Source organism: Leptonychotes weddellii, chromosome 10 (assembly GCF_054177405.1).
Source record: "Leptonychotes weddellii isolate Sample4059 chromosome 10, ASM5417740v2, whole genome shotgun sequence".
Lineage (NCBI taxonomy): Eukaryota > Metazoa > Chordata > Mammalia > Carnivora > Phocidae > Leptonychotes > Leptonychotes weddellii.
This window is the reverse complement of record NC_138378.1, coordinates 101,260,148-101,278,094: the sequence shown is the minus strand read 5'-3', so window position 1 is coordinate 101,278,094 and position 17,947 is coordinate 101,260,148. Positions and strand designations below refer to the sequence as shown.

At 41.5% G+C, this 17,947-nt stretch overlaps 1 protein-coding gene across 3 annotated transcripts in view; it reads left to right on the top strand.

Annotated features, from left to right (window-relative positions):
* Window positions 1-1,837: 1,837 nt before the first annotated feature.
* Window positions 1,838-17,947, top strand: part of LCLAT1 (lysocardiolipin acyltransferase 1) — a 178,778-nt gene continuing 162,668 nt past the window's right edge. The window contains exon 1 of one of the 3 annotated variants that reach the window (XM_081796975.1): window positions 1,838-2,006. The gene's annotated coding sequence lies outside the window, so the exon portion shown is untranslated. Of the gene's footprint in view, window positions 2,007-2,043; window positions 2,203-17,947 lie in introns of those variants that run through there. The other 2 variants (XM_006733190.3, XM_081796974.1) reach the window with 2 other exon arrangements.

The window sequence follows — 17,947 nt, the reverse complement described above, 5'->3', positions numbered from 1 at the left end:
GGTGGATGTGTTAGCCCAGTGACGGGGATTAAGGAGGGCACATACTGCATGAGCACTGGGTGTTATACGCAAACAATGAATCATGGAACACTACATCAAAAACTAATGATGTAATGTATGGTGATTATCATAACATAATAATATAAAAAAAAAGGAAGGGAGCTCAGGAACTTTTGATTCACAAAGAAATGGCGGGGGGGGGGGCGGATAATTTAGCTGTATTGAAGCTATGCATCCCAGATCTAGATGTCCATTATTATTACACTATAAATTTTGTGAGGACAGGAATCCTCTATTTAAAAAAAGAAAAATCACCCCCCCACCATGCCTTGTTGAATCAATAAATAAAATACATAAACATGCGTGAGTGACTTATGAGTGGCTATGTGTGTGACAAGTGGCTATGTTTATTATTTTTAAGATTTTTTATCCTGTGAATCTTTGTTGAAGGCCAATAGGAGGAAGGTGTAGTGCAGGAAATGAAAAGAGGTTTAATCACAGTCCCCACCATTAAGGAGCTTTAGAGTCTAGTAGGTTAGGGGGCAGATACACCACAGTAGAAAGTGATGAAGAATGAGGGAAACAAAGGCAGAAGAAAAATTATTAAATTTCCTTACTATCTACAGCCTATTGGCAAGTACTTGAAAGAGGCAGAGTGACATTCCTCTAGGGGCGCCTGGGTGGCTCAGTCAGTTAAACGTCTGGCTTCTGCTCAGGTCATGATCCCAGCATCCTGGGATCCGGCCCGGGCCCGGCATCATCGGGCTCCCTGCTCAGCGGGGAGCCTGCTTCTCTCTCTCCCTCTGCCTGCCGCTCTGCCTACTTGTGTTCTCTCTCTTTGTCAAATAAATTAAAAAAAAAAAATCTTAAAAAAAAAAGAGGCAGAGTGACATTCCTCTAGGGACTCAACTTCCTTGATATTAATACTTTGCTAAGGGCAAAAGGAAATCTTAGCCCTTCCTCCAGGATCCTATAATAAAAATGTCTTTAGAAATTTCCTTTTTCTCTAAACTCCCTAAGATACTGTTGGCAATCATCCCCCAAGCATATGGCCCACCCATATATGTCTGAAGGGTCTCATGACTAAGGTTCTATTAGATGGTAATAAATGACCTTTTCCTAACAATAGCTAGTCCCCTCAAGGTCCTGGAAACCTTATTTCCAAAATTCCTTAGAGATTTACCCTATCTTTACAACCCCCCCCCCCCCACACACACACCTTGTAGGTATATAGTCACCACCCCTCATGACCCCATTGTAGCTCTTTCTGCCCAGGTCCTGTCCCCATGTTTTAATAAAATCACCTTTTTGTACCAAAGACATATCAAGAATTCTTTCTTGGCGGTCGGCTTCGAACCCTAAGGTCTTTCCTACATCAATGAACACTTCGCACAACGGGTGTGATGTAAGGGATGGGGGTACTCAGAGGAGGGGAATTTTCTCTAGGGGTGGGGAAATACTGTGCCTGCTAGGGAGAACCTGGTATGCGCATCAGGAACCTGAGTTCTACAACTGGTTTACTACTGATTTGCCCGGGGACCTCGGGCTGTAAGTTAGGCTTATAAATTAAATTCCCCAGATTTCTGTTTTCCACTCTGAGAAGGGTCGGCTGGACGATTAGGTTCCCTGGGACAATGCCCTCCTCGGTTTCTTATTGCTATTGTTTCTCTCCCCTACACCGCCCCGCTCCCCACGAGGCCAGACGGGAAACTGAGCGCGGCCCCTTTAAGGGAGCCCTCGACCGCGGGCGCTGGGGGTGCCCCCGGCTGGGGCGGGCCGCCAGGGACCCGGGCTTCCCACGCAGCCGGGGACGCCGTCGCGTCACGGCGCTCGCAGCCAATCAGGATGGAGCCTGCCGGGACGCATTACTAGGGCGACGGGCCGGACGCCTCCCGCTTCGGGATGAATTAGCGGCGGGTTTTGCTCGGAGATTGTGCCCCCCACGGATTCTCCAGTTCGTCCACGCGACCCCCACGGCGACGCGCGACGTCCTCTGCTGGTCACAGGTGGGAGGCCGGGAACTGTCAAGTGGGGGGTTTAGCGCCGTAAAATGGCGGCGGCGGCCGGGGGATCCCCGAGTTGGTGGAGGGGGAACAGCCCCACGGACTCTTCCCCCAGAGCCACGGGCCTCCCCTGGCCCCGGTAACGGTCACTTGACCAGGAATTGGAGGCCCGACGCAGGTGGCGGCGTCGCCGGCTCAGGTGAGGGGAGGCGCGGGGAAGCGATTCGCAGAGGCAGGCGAAGGCGTTGGGGGCTGCGAGGCCGCGCGGGCCGGCTCGGCGAGTGGGGAGAGGGCGAGGCTGTTGCGGGGTTTGGCGGGCCAGGTGCCCCGTCGGTGGTATAGATTAGTATCAAGACCTTCCTTCTCCAGACCTGGACGGGTCCGGGAACTGCCTCGCCCCGAACATAGTTCTTTTTCTGCCTCTGTTAATGTGCAAAACATCCCCAAGTGTTTGCCACGTGCGAGGCTTGGACTTGGGCTCTCGAGCCCTAATCTGTGTATCCTTCAGGCTCCAGATGCCTGCCCACAGGTGCCAGAGTGGCAGTGCCACGGAAGGAAAGGTAGTCCCCAGCCGGAAGCTGATGTCAAGTCTGATCGTTAAGGTGTGTCTTAGCTTCTACCTGCTCGCTGAAGACAAAAAATAAAAAGCACATTTGAGTGCCTTAGAGACGTTTTCCTTCCTTGTACTTAACCTGCTTCAGGTGGGTTCCCTGGAATATTGTCTCTGCCTTCGAAGCTCATTAATTGTATTCGTGTGCACGTGGCTGTAGATAAGGCTGAGGCTTGGGATTCCGTTTAAGTCTAGGGAAGTAATGAAAAGTATGGTGAAGGCCTTTCAGAGATGAAATATTGTCTATTCATGTTGCTTATTTGGGCAAACATGTCATAAAATATAATTAGTTTTCAGAGTGTCTTAATGATAGTTCTTTTTGCAAAACTGTTGATTTTTGAGAGTAAAAATTATTTTATAAAAGTTATTTTTTAAAAAAGTTTGTTGCCACATTGTACTTTGATGTGACGGATAAGCATAATATCAAGTGACTTTTTATTTGATAGCAGGCTTGATTTTGTGGAGTGCCTTGTTCTGTCATTGAGAAAGCACAGTAGCCCTTTGTGTTTCAGTCATCAGTGGTTCCTGTCTTTGGAGTGCTCACTGTGTGTCAGGCATTGTGAAAGTGAGCCATCTCCTACCTTTTAATCCGATTTGCAAATGGGTTAGTTCATCTGCCCTCACCAGGTGTTTAGGCTGGCTGCTCACCACCAAGAGGAAATAATGGGGGGGAAACCCAAAAGACTTTCTTCCAGACTGCTACCTGGAGATTTGGTCAGTTTGGCCAGGGGCTGGGGTAGGTGGGGTTTCTAGTTTCTACTCAGCCGCTTAAAATATGTTAGGGAAATCATATAACCTCTTTGTCAGTATCTTACCTCTGAAATGGGCAAAGCAATTCTTATCCAAACAATCTCATTGTACTTTTGTGAGAAAAAAAAACCAAGACAGTATATATGAAAGGGCTTACAAAGGTGAAAAATACAGGGTTAACAGTTGACATTTCTTACTATACGGTTACTCAGCCAACGACGTTGTGTGTGCTTAGTCACCTAGCAACTTGGTGAAGTGAGTACTTTCTCATCTTTGTTTTACTGATGAGGAAACTGAGGCACCAAATAAACAACTGTGGTCTTAACTACTGTGCATACCATCTTCCTATATCATACAGATTTGTTATGTGTTAAGGGGGATATATAGGAACACATTTTTCTTTTTTTTTTTTTTTTAAAGATTTTATTTATTTATTTGAGAGAGAGCACATGAGAAGGGGGAGGGTCAGAGGGAGAGGCAGACTCCCCGCTGAGCAGGGAGCCCGATGCGGGACTGGAGCCCGATGCGGGACTCGATCCCGGGACTCCAGGATCTTGACCTGAGCTGAAGGCAGTCGCTTAACCAACTGAGCCACCCAGGCGCCCAGGAACACATTTTTCAATGAAGTATTTTGTTTGTGATCCTTTGGTTGTATTGCGTAAGTAATAACCATGTTTCATTCCGTTGGCATCCAGTAGTGATTTATATGGTGATGACTACAGTTACTTTTATTCATTTTACTTTTAATGCCCTTTATTTTAAAAATTATTTCAAAACAGTTGATTTTCTAACAGGACACACAAATCAATAATTAAGGAAGATTTTAGTTTTTATTAAACTCTCAAAAAAATAACTTGCTGGGTGACTTGAAAGCAAACTTATGGTAGGTTCATTACTTTGATGTATTTGTATAAAGTATTCAAGTCTCTGTAGAAAAAAAGGATATGAATAAAAGTGGCTAGGACATTAATTCTTTCTTTTTTTAATGCCTTTTTTTTTTTTTTAAAGATTTTATTTATTTATTTGACAGAGAGAGAGAGAGAGCACAAGTAGGCAGAGAGGCAGGCAGAGGGAGAGGGAGAAGCAGGCTCCTGACATGGAGCTCGATCCCAGGACCCTGGGATCATGACCCGAGCCGAAGGCAGCCGCCTAACGGACTGAGCCACCCAGGCGCCCCTCATTCTTTCTTTGAGCCTTTTTGGAATTGCCCTGCCAAGTCTTTGGTGTGTAAAGATTAATTCCTGACCTTATCCTCCAGGAAATCCAGGGAGAAGTCCCAGGTCAGGAAGTTTGTAGACCAGTGAATGAGACAAACAAGTAAATAACTAATGCAGTCCGAGAAGGTTTCAGATATAGTTGTGGTGGGTACAGAGAGCTGTGGGAACACATACAAGGGAACAGTTGGTTTTGTTGGGGTGGCCCTAGCCAAGATAGGAAGGGAGCTGACTGCAGGGTAAAGGAGAAAGTGCCTCCAGCCAAAGAAGTTAGCAGTAGAGAGGACGAGTGAGACTGCATGGGTGTCCAGGGATCAGACCAGAGTTTTGCAGAAGTTGCTGAGAGAGAATACGGGAAAGATTGTGAATTCTCAGCTAAGAGAGTGACTTTATCTTGTGGGCAGTGGGACCTGTAGAAAGATCTTAATCAAATGAGTAATACAATCAACTTTATGTTCTGGAGAGAGATGACTAGTGACAGGGTGAAAGAATGTAAGGAGACTAGTTAAGGACAGTGTCCATACTCCAAACAAGAGGTGGTGAGAGAGTGAACCAGGGCATTCACTAGCAGAGCAGAGTTCAGAGTCCACCACACACATTTTGAAAGGAGAATGGAAGATTGATTAAGTGTGAAGAATAATAGGGTGGGAGAGGGGAACACTTGGTAAGCAAGTAAAGAATCACGTGGTTTTTTTGTTTTGTTTTTTTGGGAACAATATGGTTGCAGATTGGAGATACTGTTAATTTAAGAAAAGGATAGAGTAGAAAGTTCTTTGTTACTGGGTTTTGGGAGAATTGTAAACCCTTTGAGGTTGTTGGGTCAATAAGATTTAATAGAACCAGGCTTATACCTTCCTGTAGGCTTCTGGTTTCGAAGACTACAGAAAACTCAATTATATTGTACAAGTCAGCAGGTCTAGTGAAAAGGTGGCCCCACTGGAGCAAAGCCGCTCAAAAGGAGTGGGAAGAATCATCTAATGTATGTTGGGGTAAAATGCTAGAATGACAGCTATTAGGGAATTTTTTCATTTGTTTTTACATTAGGTTTTTAACATACTTGTACGGAAGTCCATTATAGTATGGAAGTAATCAAATGAATTCTCTAGTTGTAAAACTGATCTCCACTCAAACATTCAGAACACTAGAGTTGTCTAGCATCTGACAACATAACATGAATGAACCCATTCTAAATTGCAAGGTGAAACTGGAAACCTTGCAAAGATGCAGGATTTCATGTGTTCAGAGCAAGGTTGAGAACCGTTCAAACCATAAGCACAAGTCAAAGAACTAGTACTCTAGTATACTAGAGTAAATTTCTTAAAAAGGACTCTGAAAGCAATGACTGTAACAGTGATTGATAAATTTGATGTCAGTCTTCATTAAAATTGAGAACGTCTCCCCATCTAAAGATACCATTAAGAAAATGAATGGCAGAATACAGACTAGAAGAAGAAATTTGCAATTCATATATCTGACCAAGGACTCCTACCCAGAATATATGTGTGTGTATGTTTGTATAAAATTAATAAGAAAAACAATTTAAAATATGTACGGAAGTTCTGGACACTTTCTACTAGAGGATCTCTGAATGGTCTGTACGCATATAAAAAGGTGTTCAACATTTTTAGTCCCAAATGGAGACTCCCAATGGAGAAATGGAAATTAAAACAGTGAGCTACTACTACACACCTTCCAGAATGGATAAAATTAAAAAGATTGTTAATGCCAATATTGTGGAACAACTGAATCTCATCATATATGTTGGTGGGAATGTACAACCATTTTGGAAAACTGGCTGTGTCTAATCTTACCCATAATCCATCAGTTCCATTCCTAGATATATACCTGAGGGGAAGGGATGTATATGTCTACCAAAAAAAAAAAAAAAGGTAAAAGAATGTTCATATAACCTTTATTCATAATAACTAAAATTTAGATAAAACCTGAGGTACATTAGCAGCAGAATGGATGAGTAAATTGTGGTATATTTATAAAAGGAAACATTACAAAAGCAGTTAAAGAATGAACTGCTGATATATCCACATGGATGGGTTTCGTGGACATAATGAGCCAGACAAAAGATTGCATACCATATGATTCCATTTAAATGAAGTCCAAAAATAGGGTACAACTATTTCCTGGTGATAGAAGTCAGAATGGTGGTGCGTTCAGGAACCTTCTGGAGTGTTGGAAATGTCCCGTATGTTGAGTTGGGTGGTGGTTATTTGGGTATATGTATATGTAAAAATTCAAGTTGCACACCTAATATTTATGCACTTTTGTTATACTTTAAAGGGGTACTAGTGAGAATTTGGCGATGTTAGACCAATTAACTTTTGTTGAGGAAACCCAGCAGGAATGATGATGAAAGAGATGCTTTATAAGAATTTAAAAAAGAGCATGAGAGGCTTCAGAGGAATAAATGATGAAACCTAGAATTTTTCTTTTGTTATAATTGTCTTGCAAAAGGCAAATGTGAAATCAAGGTTCTCATATTATTGCTGTTTTACAGTTTGGCCGTAAAGTTATGTCCCAATTCTTTGTTAATTCCTTGTCCTGAGAATTGGTGCATAGTTGCAAGTGTAACCTAAATTTTGGTTAGTATCAGATACATAATGAAAATAAATTGATTTATATTTGTTTCATTTTGGGGGGAGAAATTCTAACCCAGTCTCTTTTTCATCATTGTGTAATGTCCCTGTTTAAGAGAAATCACTGTGTGGTTTTTTCTATTCTGTGCTAATTGCTCTTGGATTAGGAGGACTACTGTGATCCCTTTGGCTGCAGGGTTTTGGATTTAACAGTGGAGCTGAGGAAAGCCCGTGGTGAGTTCCCTGTAGCTGTGGGGTAAGCTCACAAAAGGCCTTGGTGAACTGATTTGACGGAAAGTGTTCATTGCACCTTTACCCAGTCCTCTCTATCTGGCAGTGGGAACATGAGGATCCTACTGTGATAACCCCAGAGGCAAATGAAAGGGCTGTCTGAGGGGCACCATCAGTGAAAGCTGACCAGGGGTGATTAACTACTTTATCGGCAGTCTTTCACAGTTGAGGTTTCTGAAAACTGAAATTGTTCACTTCCTCACAGGAAGTAGATTGTTGCTCTGGGGACAGTAAAGGGAAGACTTATGCTACCCATAGTTTTCCAATTCAAATAAGAGCTCACTTCCACCTTATGTTTTAAGTGTATAGTTAATCCCCTTGGGAGAATGCATGAAGCAGGAATTTTGAGTGTTGGTGAGCTGCTATCTACAGGTGTCACAAAGCAAATGACTACGGAAGTTAGGAATAAAAGAATGAGGAGGAGGAGAAGTGAGTGGTGGCAGCCATTCGTAGGGTTCTGTGTGACCCGGAGTGTGGAGGGAAAAGGGTGTTTTTAGTTCAGACAGCAACTCTTTCCCCACAGGAATGTTTAGGTACCTTGGGGAAGCCAGCTTTGTCTGTGGCTCTTATTTCTGCCGTCCTGTTGTTGTTTTAATACAGATATTTTCTTAGAATTGTGTTTTCTTTTTACTGTGTAGCCTTTAAATAAAAAATTGCCTGTGTGGGCTTACAGAGGAAAATGATAGTAACTAGGAACGGCTTGAACACCAAAATTTTATTTACTTACCCTGAACATTTTTGGACACTTACCATGAACTTGGTGAGGGGGACAGAGTTGAATAAGACATGATTCCTGTCCTTGAGTTTACTATCTAGAGGGGGGATAAATCAGGGCCTTCTGTACAAAGATCACTGAGATTCTGTCACCTCTTGTCACCTCTAGGTTTTCTATGATGAAAGGTGAGCATGACAGCTCTGAAACCTGAGGTGCATAGGCAGTCATGGTGACAGTCTCTTCTAGTAGCTATTAATAGTAATAGTAACAGTTAATATTTGTTGAGTGCTTACTACATACTGGGTTAAGTTCCAAGTGTGTTAAGTTTGCAAATTCCTTTAATTCTCCTATGAGGTAAATACTATTACAATCTTCATTTTACCTTTGAGGAAACTGAGGCCCAGAAAGATTAAGTAACAATGGGTTTGAACTTAAGCAGTCTAGTTCCAGAGTCTGCTGTAATGCCTGTTTTAATTCATTTTAAATTTAAAATAATAAAAAATTTAAACTTAAAAAACTTAAAGCCACTCTACTTATGTGGCTTTAAGTGTAAGAGATTATTATTTGAATAAGAGTATGCTTTGTATTACAAGTTATGCTCAAAGTTTCTGAATATCCGTGTTGAACATAATTTACTGTAGCTGCTTAGGGTGATTCTCTCTATAATGTGGGAGTTTTTTCTTTTTTAGAGAGGGGAAGAAGGGGTGGGAGGGGCAGAGGGAGAGAGAGAATCTTCTGCGGGGTCCATGCCCATTGAGGAGCCCCATGTGGGGTTCAATCTTATGACCCTGACATGACCTGAGCCAAAATCAAGAGTCAGGCACTTAACTTGACTGAGCCACCCAGGTGCCCCTATGATGTAGGAGTTTTTTTTTTTTTAAGATTTTATTTATTTGCGAGAGAGAGAATGAGAGACAGAGAGCACGAGAGGGAGGAGGGTCAGAGGGAGAAGCAGACTCCCTGCCGAGCAGGGAGCCCGATGCGGGACTTGATCCCAGGACTCCAGGAACATGACCTGGGCCGAAGGCAGTCGCGTAACCAACTGAGCCACCCAGGTGCCCTATGATGTAGGAGTTTTAAACGAGACAGCTTTTGCCCTTTTCTCCTTTCCTGTGTTGCGATTGTTTTGGCACTCTTAATACTCCTGCATGTGTCATTATATCATTCTGAAATTCGGTAAAATGTATTACTGGTTTTTATTGTTTGTGTTATAAACATACACATAATGATATTTTATGATGTAGTATTCAAACTGGAGAGTTTGTGAATTACTGGAGTAACATACTTTTAATGTGAATAACTATAAATTTAAGCTTGTATTTTCAGCATGGCTGTTAATTAGGACCAATTGATTAAATTAAAGGGAGAATTATGTTTGCTTTGTTTTCTGTGAGAATGGAAGAGAAGTGTAGAAGCAGGACTGAAATAATCTAGAGTAGTCTAGGGGGTGCTAGAGTAACCTTATTTTGTTTAGTTTATTTATAGTTGTAATGAAACCAGCTCAATTTACCTTCTCTTTCCTTCTGAGAAGAAATACCTTAGAAGTTAGAGTTAATCAAGATTGAATCTTTCCTAGAGCTACTGTTATAAATAGTTCTTGTGTATTGAGTGGGCTAATCTTCAGGGAACTCAGTCTACATTGGACATAATTGTTCCCAAAGCTATATTTATTTCTCTTTTTATTTCAGATTTTTTTACCTCTCAAAATTAGGGGTGTTAATATTCTTATTTTGAATTAAGAACTCTAAAATATTTGTATCTGGTTTTCTTTTGCAATTGCAATTCAGACTTCTCAAGGGTCTTTTCCATACATATTTGTTAATTCTTTATATTCCTAGGAGATGGGTATTTATATGTTTCTTGTGGCTGCTGTAACAATGACCACAAACTTGGTGGCTTAATACAGCAGCAATTTGTATTTTCACAGTTCTGGTGGCCAGAGGTCTGAGATCAGAATCAGTGGCTGAGGTCAAAGTGTGGGAGGACTGTGCCGCTTCCAGAGGCTCCAGGGGAGAATATGTTCCTTGCCTCTTCTAGCTTCTGGGTGACTGCCTTCATTTCTTGGTGTGGCCACATCACTCCAGTCCTTGTGTCTGTGGCCACATTGCCTTTTCCTCTTCTGTCTGTGGTCAGATCTTCCTCCGCCTTTTTTTTAAGACTGTTTATTTTGAGGTAATTGTAGAGCTACTTGAAGTTGTAAGAAATAGTACAAAAGGAACCCATGTACCTTTTACCCAGTTTTCCCCAATGGTAACATCTTGCAAAACTAGTACAGTATTACAACCAGAATATTGACATTGATACAGCCAGGATTCAGAACAATTTCCCCATATGGGTTCCTTCCTTATGTGGTCCTTTGATAGCCACACACCCCCTTCTCTGACAACCACTAATGTGTTCTCCATTTCTAGAATTTTGCCATTGTGAGAATGTTACGTAAGTGGAATTATACAGTGTGTAACCTTTGGGGATTGTCTTTTTCCACTTCGTATAATTCCCTAGAGGTTCATTCAGGTTGTTGCAAGTATCAATAGTTTGTTCTTTTTTCTTGCTTGGTATTCCTTATGATCCTTAGTATTTGGTGTGGATGTATCCTTTGAAGGACATGTTAGGTGATTTCTAGTGTTTGGCTGTTTAAATAAAGCTGTTAAGAACATTTTGAGTACAGGTTTTTGTGTGAACTTAAGTTTTCATTTCACTGGGATAAATGCTCAGGAGTGCAGTTGCTGGGTCATATCGTGGTTATATAGACAAATGAGTTTATTTCTGAACTCCCAATTCTATTGATTTGATCTATGTGTCTGTCTTTATGCTAGTGCCACACTGTCTTAATTACAATTGCTTTGTGGTTAAGTTTTGAAATCAGGAAGTATGAGTCCTCCTACTTTGTTCTTCTTTTTCAAGTTTGTGTTGACTATTCTAGGTTCCCCAGCAAATCCATATGAATTTTAGAATCAGCTTGTCAATTTCTACAAAGAATTCAGCCGTGGATTTGGTAGTGATTTTTGATATGTTCATTGAGTTGTAGAACCATAACCACAATTAATTTTAGAACATTTTCATCATTTTCAACACCTCAAAAAGAAGGTGGATAGGTTGCCTTTTCACTTGAAATGGAGTTGCTTTTTAAAATGTTTATCTTGTGTCTTCAACTTTGCTGAACTCATTTATTAGTTCTGGGAGGTTTTTGAAGTAGCTTTCTTGGGATTTTCTGTGGAAACCATCATGTCGTCTGCAAATAGGGACAATTTTATTTCTTCCTTATGTGTGGCCTTTGTTTCCTTTTCCTGCTTCCTTGCATTGACTAGGACTTCCAGTACTATGGTGAATTAGAGTGGTGAGAGTGGACATCCCTGCCTTGTTCCCAGTAATAGGGATTATGCAGTTTGTCTTCTGTCATTAAGTGTAGTAATGTTTACTGTAGGTTTTTTGTAGATGCTCAATACCCAGTTGAGGAAGTTCTCCTTTATTCCATTTTTTTTCTGAGAGTTTCTCTCATGAACAGGTATTGAATTTTATCAGTTGATTTTTCGGTATAGATTAGTATGGCCATGTGGATTTTTTTTTTTTTTCAGTTTGTTAGTATTGTGGATTAGATTGATTCTTGAATATTGAACTAACCATGCATCTCTGATTAAATTCAACTTTTTGTGTACTGCTGAATTCTATTTGCTAATACATTATTAAGGATTTTTGTGTCTATATTCATGTATTGGTCTGTAGTTTCATTTTTTTGTACTTTTTCTGGTTTTTGTATCAAGGTAATACTAGCTTCGTAAATGGAATTGTAAAATACTCCCTATTCTTGTGTTTTCTGGAAGTGATTGTGTTAATTCCTCTTTAAAAATTTGTTATAATTCTCTGATGAAATAATCTGGGCCAGGAGATTTCTTTTTCTGGAGGTTTTTAATTATGAGTTCAATTTCCTTAATAGTTACAGGGCTATTCAAATGATGTATTTCATTTTGGGTGAATTGTATGCTTTCCAGGAATCTGTCCATTGACACACAAAGTGGGACTCCTCATTGCTGCTGACAGAGGTGGGCATTTCAGCTCCCTTCTAGGCCTCCCCTGAATACTACTCTGCATCCTTAACTATCTTTCCTCCTCGCCCCACCCCTTCCATCGGCCTCTGCAGACACTGCTGGGAGGGGATGGCCTTCCTACCTGGAAGGGTGGTGAAAGTCCTGCTTCTCTACCAGGCCTTGCCTCATACCACCCCCAAGGGGATGGGAAGGAGTGCCTTGTAACTGTCATGGGAATATACGTCCACGCTCTCTAGATGCCCTCCACAGACACTGTGTGGCTGGGGAAGGGAGTCTTTAAACCCACCTGGCAGGGAAGAAAGTCCAGCCTTTGATACCATCCCTGCAGGGGTCAGGGGTTGGGTAAGGGAAGGACAGTCATGTTGAGACCTGACATTACAGCCTGGTGAGAGTGAAAGTTTAGGCTCCCTACCTGCCCTGTGCTGGGATGATCCACAGTTTTGTCCATGATTTTTGGCTGGAGTGCAGTAGTTATTGTCTAAAAGTTTTCTGTTTTGCTGTGCTGCTCTTTTCTTGGTCCTTTGAAAGAGCAGAGACTTTTTTGTCTAACCCCCTTTGGCATTTCTGGATAACTGGCTTCTTCATCTCCACATCCATATGAGGCAAAAGGAAAACTGCGGGGACTCAGCACCCTGTTGTTCCATGCGTTCCAGGTCCCCAACTGGCTTTCCTTCTTCTCTCCACCTTCAGAGTTTTCTTGTTTGTCTTCTATATGATGTCCAGGATTTTTAGTTGCACTTAGCTGGAATAGTAGGGGTAGTACATCTAATTGATTTTACTAGAGGTAGAAGTTGGACTGGGATTGGTTTTTTTATGGGAGAAAATATAGGGTGGAAATCAAGATACATTAATTGGCCAGTAAGATACTTAAGTTAATTTTAGGTCAGTTATTTGGAAGTGACAGTTTAACTTGGTCTTTATTTCTCCAGTGGGAGAAAAATTTTGTGTCATTGTTCAGTAAAACCAAACCCCCATTAGTTCTAGATCTTTTTTTTTAAGATTTTTGTTTATTTGTCAGAGAGAGAGAGTGCGAGAGCGCGCGCACACAAGCAGGGGGAGTGGGGGAGGGAGAAGCAGACTCCCCGCTGAGCGGGGAGCAGGACTTTGGACTGGGTCCCAGGACCCTGGGATCACGACCCGACCTGAAGGCAGATGCTTAACTGACTGAGCCACCCAGGCGTCCTTCTAGATCTTTTTTTTTGTTGTTGTTTTGTTTTGTTTTTTTTTTTTCGTCCCTCTAGATCTTTTAAGAAGCTTGACAATACAGTGAATTATTTCTGTATTTATATATACAAATATATATATATAAATTTATAATTTCATAGTGAATCTAAATTTCTGGCTTAGTATGTGTAAGAGAAAAATATATTTTTGTGAAAAATTAGTTTTCTGGAGAAGCCTCAGTTTTTCTAGAGGCTGTCAAGAGATCTTGAAGCTGTGTATTCTCTTCTAAAAGAGATAGGCATTATGCATAGTGGTTAAGAGCTATGTAAGAAAAATCTTCAAAAGTCTTTGAGTAACCAAAAGGATTACTGGGGGTCTTCTTTGGAAATTAGGTGATATCTAGAGCACTTTTCCCGTAGATCTAATCTATGTGGTCTGTAGCTTTTATTGTTTTTTCATTTATTTTTTACAACTTCGAGAATTGTGAATAATTGACAGCAATGCAAGTTATTATTCTTGTCCTTAGACATGCAAATTAACTTTTTTTGATTGGTGATATAATTGATTTCTCTTCCTCTTTTCTGGAAGAAGCAGTTTTGGATCTGTGAAGCAAAATTTTTTCACTATTTCTGATTGCCTGTATGTTTGTGCTCTTTGGAGTTGCTTTTGAACCAAAATGAAACATCTTATTTGTTCTTAATTAATGAGTTAAATAAAATCATAGGTGTTCATTTTATATTTGTATAGAAGACACAGTGTTATGTTTTTGTTTAAATTATCCATTAACAGCTTGAACTCTGAATTTAGCCTGCTGGGCTTGAATCCCATGGTAGCACTTACTGTCATGGTGACTTGGAGCAGGGGATTTTATTTTTTAGCCTGTCTACCCACTGGAAAGAGGTGCTGTTTTTTTGCTATGGTTGGGAGGTGTGAGGGTTAAAAGAGATGTTGCAAGTAACACACTTCTCGCAGTACCTCCCACATCTTCAGAACTCTGCTTTTTGTTGTTAGAAGGCTGTGGACAACTAGTTTTACTTCCCTTGGACTTAATTTCTTTTTAAAAAAAACTATTTACTTGAGAGGGAGAGAGAGAGAGTGCGCGTGCGCTCGTGCATAAGCAAGGGGAAAAGCAGAGAGGGAGGGAGAAAGAATCCCAAACAGACCCTGCACCTAGAGCAGAGCCCAATATAGGGCTTGATCCCAGGACCCCCAGATCATGACCTGAGCTGAAACCAAGAGTTGGATGCCTGACTGTGCCACCCGGGCGCCCCTGAGACTTAATTTCTTAATTTGTAACAAAAAATGAGGGGACTTTTTACTTGGTTGTTAGGTCATAGATTTCACTGGCAATAATTGGAAAGAACGCAACAAAGCAACTGGAAATAGTTGCTTTTGGAAGTGAGGATACTTTTAACATGCAAGTGACCTTGCTGCTCTGAGAAAGGGAAATGTACAGTTTGATCTGGTGAGCAATTAGAACAGTGGCCTGGTAATTCAATTCAGTAAACATTGAGGAGACCCTGTTCTGCCTTCCTTTGTACTAGGAAGAAGCATTAGGGCTGGAAATGTGGCCTAACAAGGTAACAGAAATATTATCCTTTTGTCTTAAAAAAATGTGGAGGATGGATCCTGATAGATGGAAGGCTAAATTTAGAGCTTAGCACCTTGATGGATGTGGGCATGCTCGCCTGGGACTAGAGCTGGAAAGGGCTGAATTTTGCTTAACCTAGGGATAACTATTTGGAGTTTCAAAGGTAATTTTTGGGTGAGTAGGGACACCAGATGTTTGAAGAAGAGAGAAGAGCTTTCAGATGGCTCAAGGCTATCTCTTATTTAAATTGACCGTTCCCTCTGACCCTCAGTGTTTACAAATGTTTTACTTGAGAATTTTTTGGGTTTTGGGGTTTCAGATGTTGGGAACAGGGTAGACTTGGTGAATTGGTTGAGTTAAAAGAGGGGATCTTCAGAGACTAAGAGAATTTAAGCCCCTCAGAAATTAACAGTGGTTTGGGGGAAGACCTTGGTTTTCTGTAGGTTACATAATTGGAGCAAGTTGGGGGATAGTTCAAGCCAAGGGCATCCTCAGCTACTCTTAGCTTAGGATAATGAAAATAAGCCTCAATGCAAATTGCCTCGCTTGTGAACAAGGAGTTTATACATAGGTAGATAACTATAGTTATAATTGGTTTACACATTATAATGGAATTAAGTACTACTATAAACAAAAGTAACAGTCTGCCTAATGCAAACATGTTTTAAAGTTTTATGCAAAATAAAATGGTCCTTGTAGTTTGGCTTTTGACTCAGAATCCAAGAAGTGGGGAGAGTGTGTCATGCCTGCTTTCTTTATTTAGGAAGGTCTAGCTATCTTTGGAACTTGACTATACCCAATGTTATGGAGTGTGGGGAGGGGAGCTGCCTCTTACCCCATTCCTTCTGGAGGTTGGGATCTAGGCTTAGATTTTGCCCTCACTGCCCATATTCTGGCTGTGGGTGTTGCTATGTGGGAAAAACCAAAGCTCCGAGAACCTGGAGGATTGTAACATTGCTGCCTCCCTTTCTGTCTGGAGCTTTTGGACATGGGACACATTGGGCTTTTACTGCACTCTTCTGGCATTCCCATCCTTATTTAGCACTGTACCCAGCACAGTCCTCCCGGATTCCTGAGTCAATATGCCTGTTCATTAATCTCGTCAGTACTGGAATATCTCCCTTCCATAGGGCCATTTTAACCTTTTGATGCCATGAACCATCTGACTAGCCCCAGTATGCTGTTCCCAAACTCTGCTTTCCCTTTCTTCTCCCATTTGTCACCCTCACTGGCTGAAAGACAGTTGGGACTCTCTTCTGGGATGCTGGCAACAAGAGGATGAGATGATATGTATGGTGTCTGTCAGGATCCGATGGGGGCCCCCACATGTGGGGCAACGATTGGGTGGGGGCTGGTGGCACGGGCAGTGAAAGGATTCACCCAAGACAGAACAAAGGAGATAGAAGTTTACTGAATACATCCCGAGGGAGCAGTGGGCAAGACAGCAGAGAGGCTGTCTGCCACTAGGTGGTGGCTGGGGGCTGTTTCCAACCAGGGAAGATGAGGAGGTATGGGGACTTAACAGAAATTTCGCTTTTTTGGTAATCATCTGGTTGTAAGTAGCCCTCGGTTAGTTAGGGTTTATGGATATTCTGAGGTGGGTCCATGATGGGCCCATCTGTATTCAGCCAGGGGGTCACTGTGGGCCATTAGCCTTGTTCAAGTTTCCGTTGCTCAAGCCTGTTGTGTAAAAGCAGCCTCTACAACATGTACATTGTGGGGAAGAATAAATTGTGATCCTTTGAACTCTGGGCCATTAACATGGCAGTTTCTAGGTATTGAATGTACTTTCTAAAAGCTGGACTGTAAAAGCTTTGAGTAAGTCTGTGTAATGGTGTCCGTGTTTATCCTGCTTCATGTATCTGAACAGAAAGCTTTTCTGAATTGATTGTAGTTGTTCTGCTTATGTTGTGTTGTTGAAATGTACTGTGGTTGTTCCATAAACTTTTCTTTGAAAAAAATAAACCCTTCTGTGAGATGCATGGTAAGTTTCCAGTTGATAGGTAATGGTCCTTTTCTGTCAAAGAACAAGACCAGCATTTCTGTTTGGTATTTGGTCATGTGATTCTTTTTGAATCTTTATGTTAGAAATGAAGTACCATTTTCGAGTCCAAAATATTAAATGGAATATGTTCTAGAGTTCAGCCCCTACCTTCTGCTGAGTGCAGTAACTTGCTTTTTTTTTTTTTTAATATTTTTTTAAATTTTTTTTTAAAGATTTTATTTATTTGAGAGAGAATGAGAGACAGAGAGCATGAGAGGCAGGAGGGTCAGAGGGAGAAGCAGACTCCCTGCCGAGCAGGGAGCCCGATGCGGGACTCGATCCTGGGACTCCAGGATCATGACCTGGGCCGAAGGCAGTCGCTTAACCAACTGAGCCACCCAGGCGCCCAGTAACTTGCTTTTATTTGGCTCCTCTAGATGGTTATGTGACACCACTAGCAGGTATCTTCCCTTGAGTAGTGAGGGCCTCCTTTGGAGGGTGAGTAGGGAATCTTATCTGTGTGGATAACTCTGAAAACTGATTCAGCCGTGTTTTCCTCTGTCTCTAGGCACACGTTCATCTGTCTGTGTTCATTCGAAATCACTGGTTGTTGCCTTCAGTCTCAACTTGGCTAACACTAAATTCATCCTCAATCCCATCCTCAGTTCCATGTTGGATCTGTCTGTTTCTGTCTATTTAGTCGTCCAGGCTTAAATCATTATACGCAATTTGACCCCAGCCCCGCCCCCCTTTTTTTCTATTGCTTCTTTTGTAATGCTTTTGATGTTCCCCCCTTCTCATCTTTATCCTTGCATTATTTTAAGTTTTTTTTATTATTTTTAAATTTATTTTTAATTTTTTTATTGTTATGTTAATCCCCACACATTACATCATTAGTTTTAGATTTAGTGTTCCATGATTCATCGTTTGTGCATAACACCCAGTGCTCCATGCAGAACGTGCCCTCCTCAATACCCATCACCAGGCT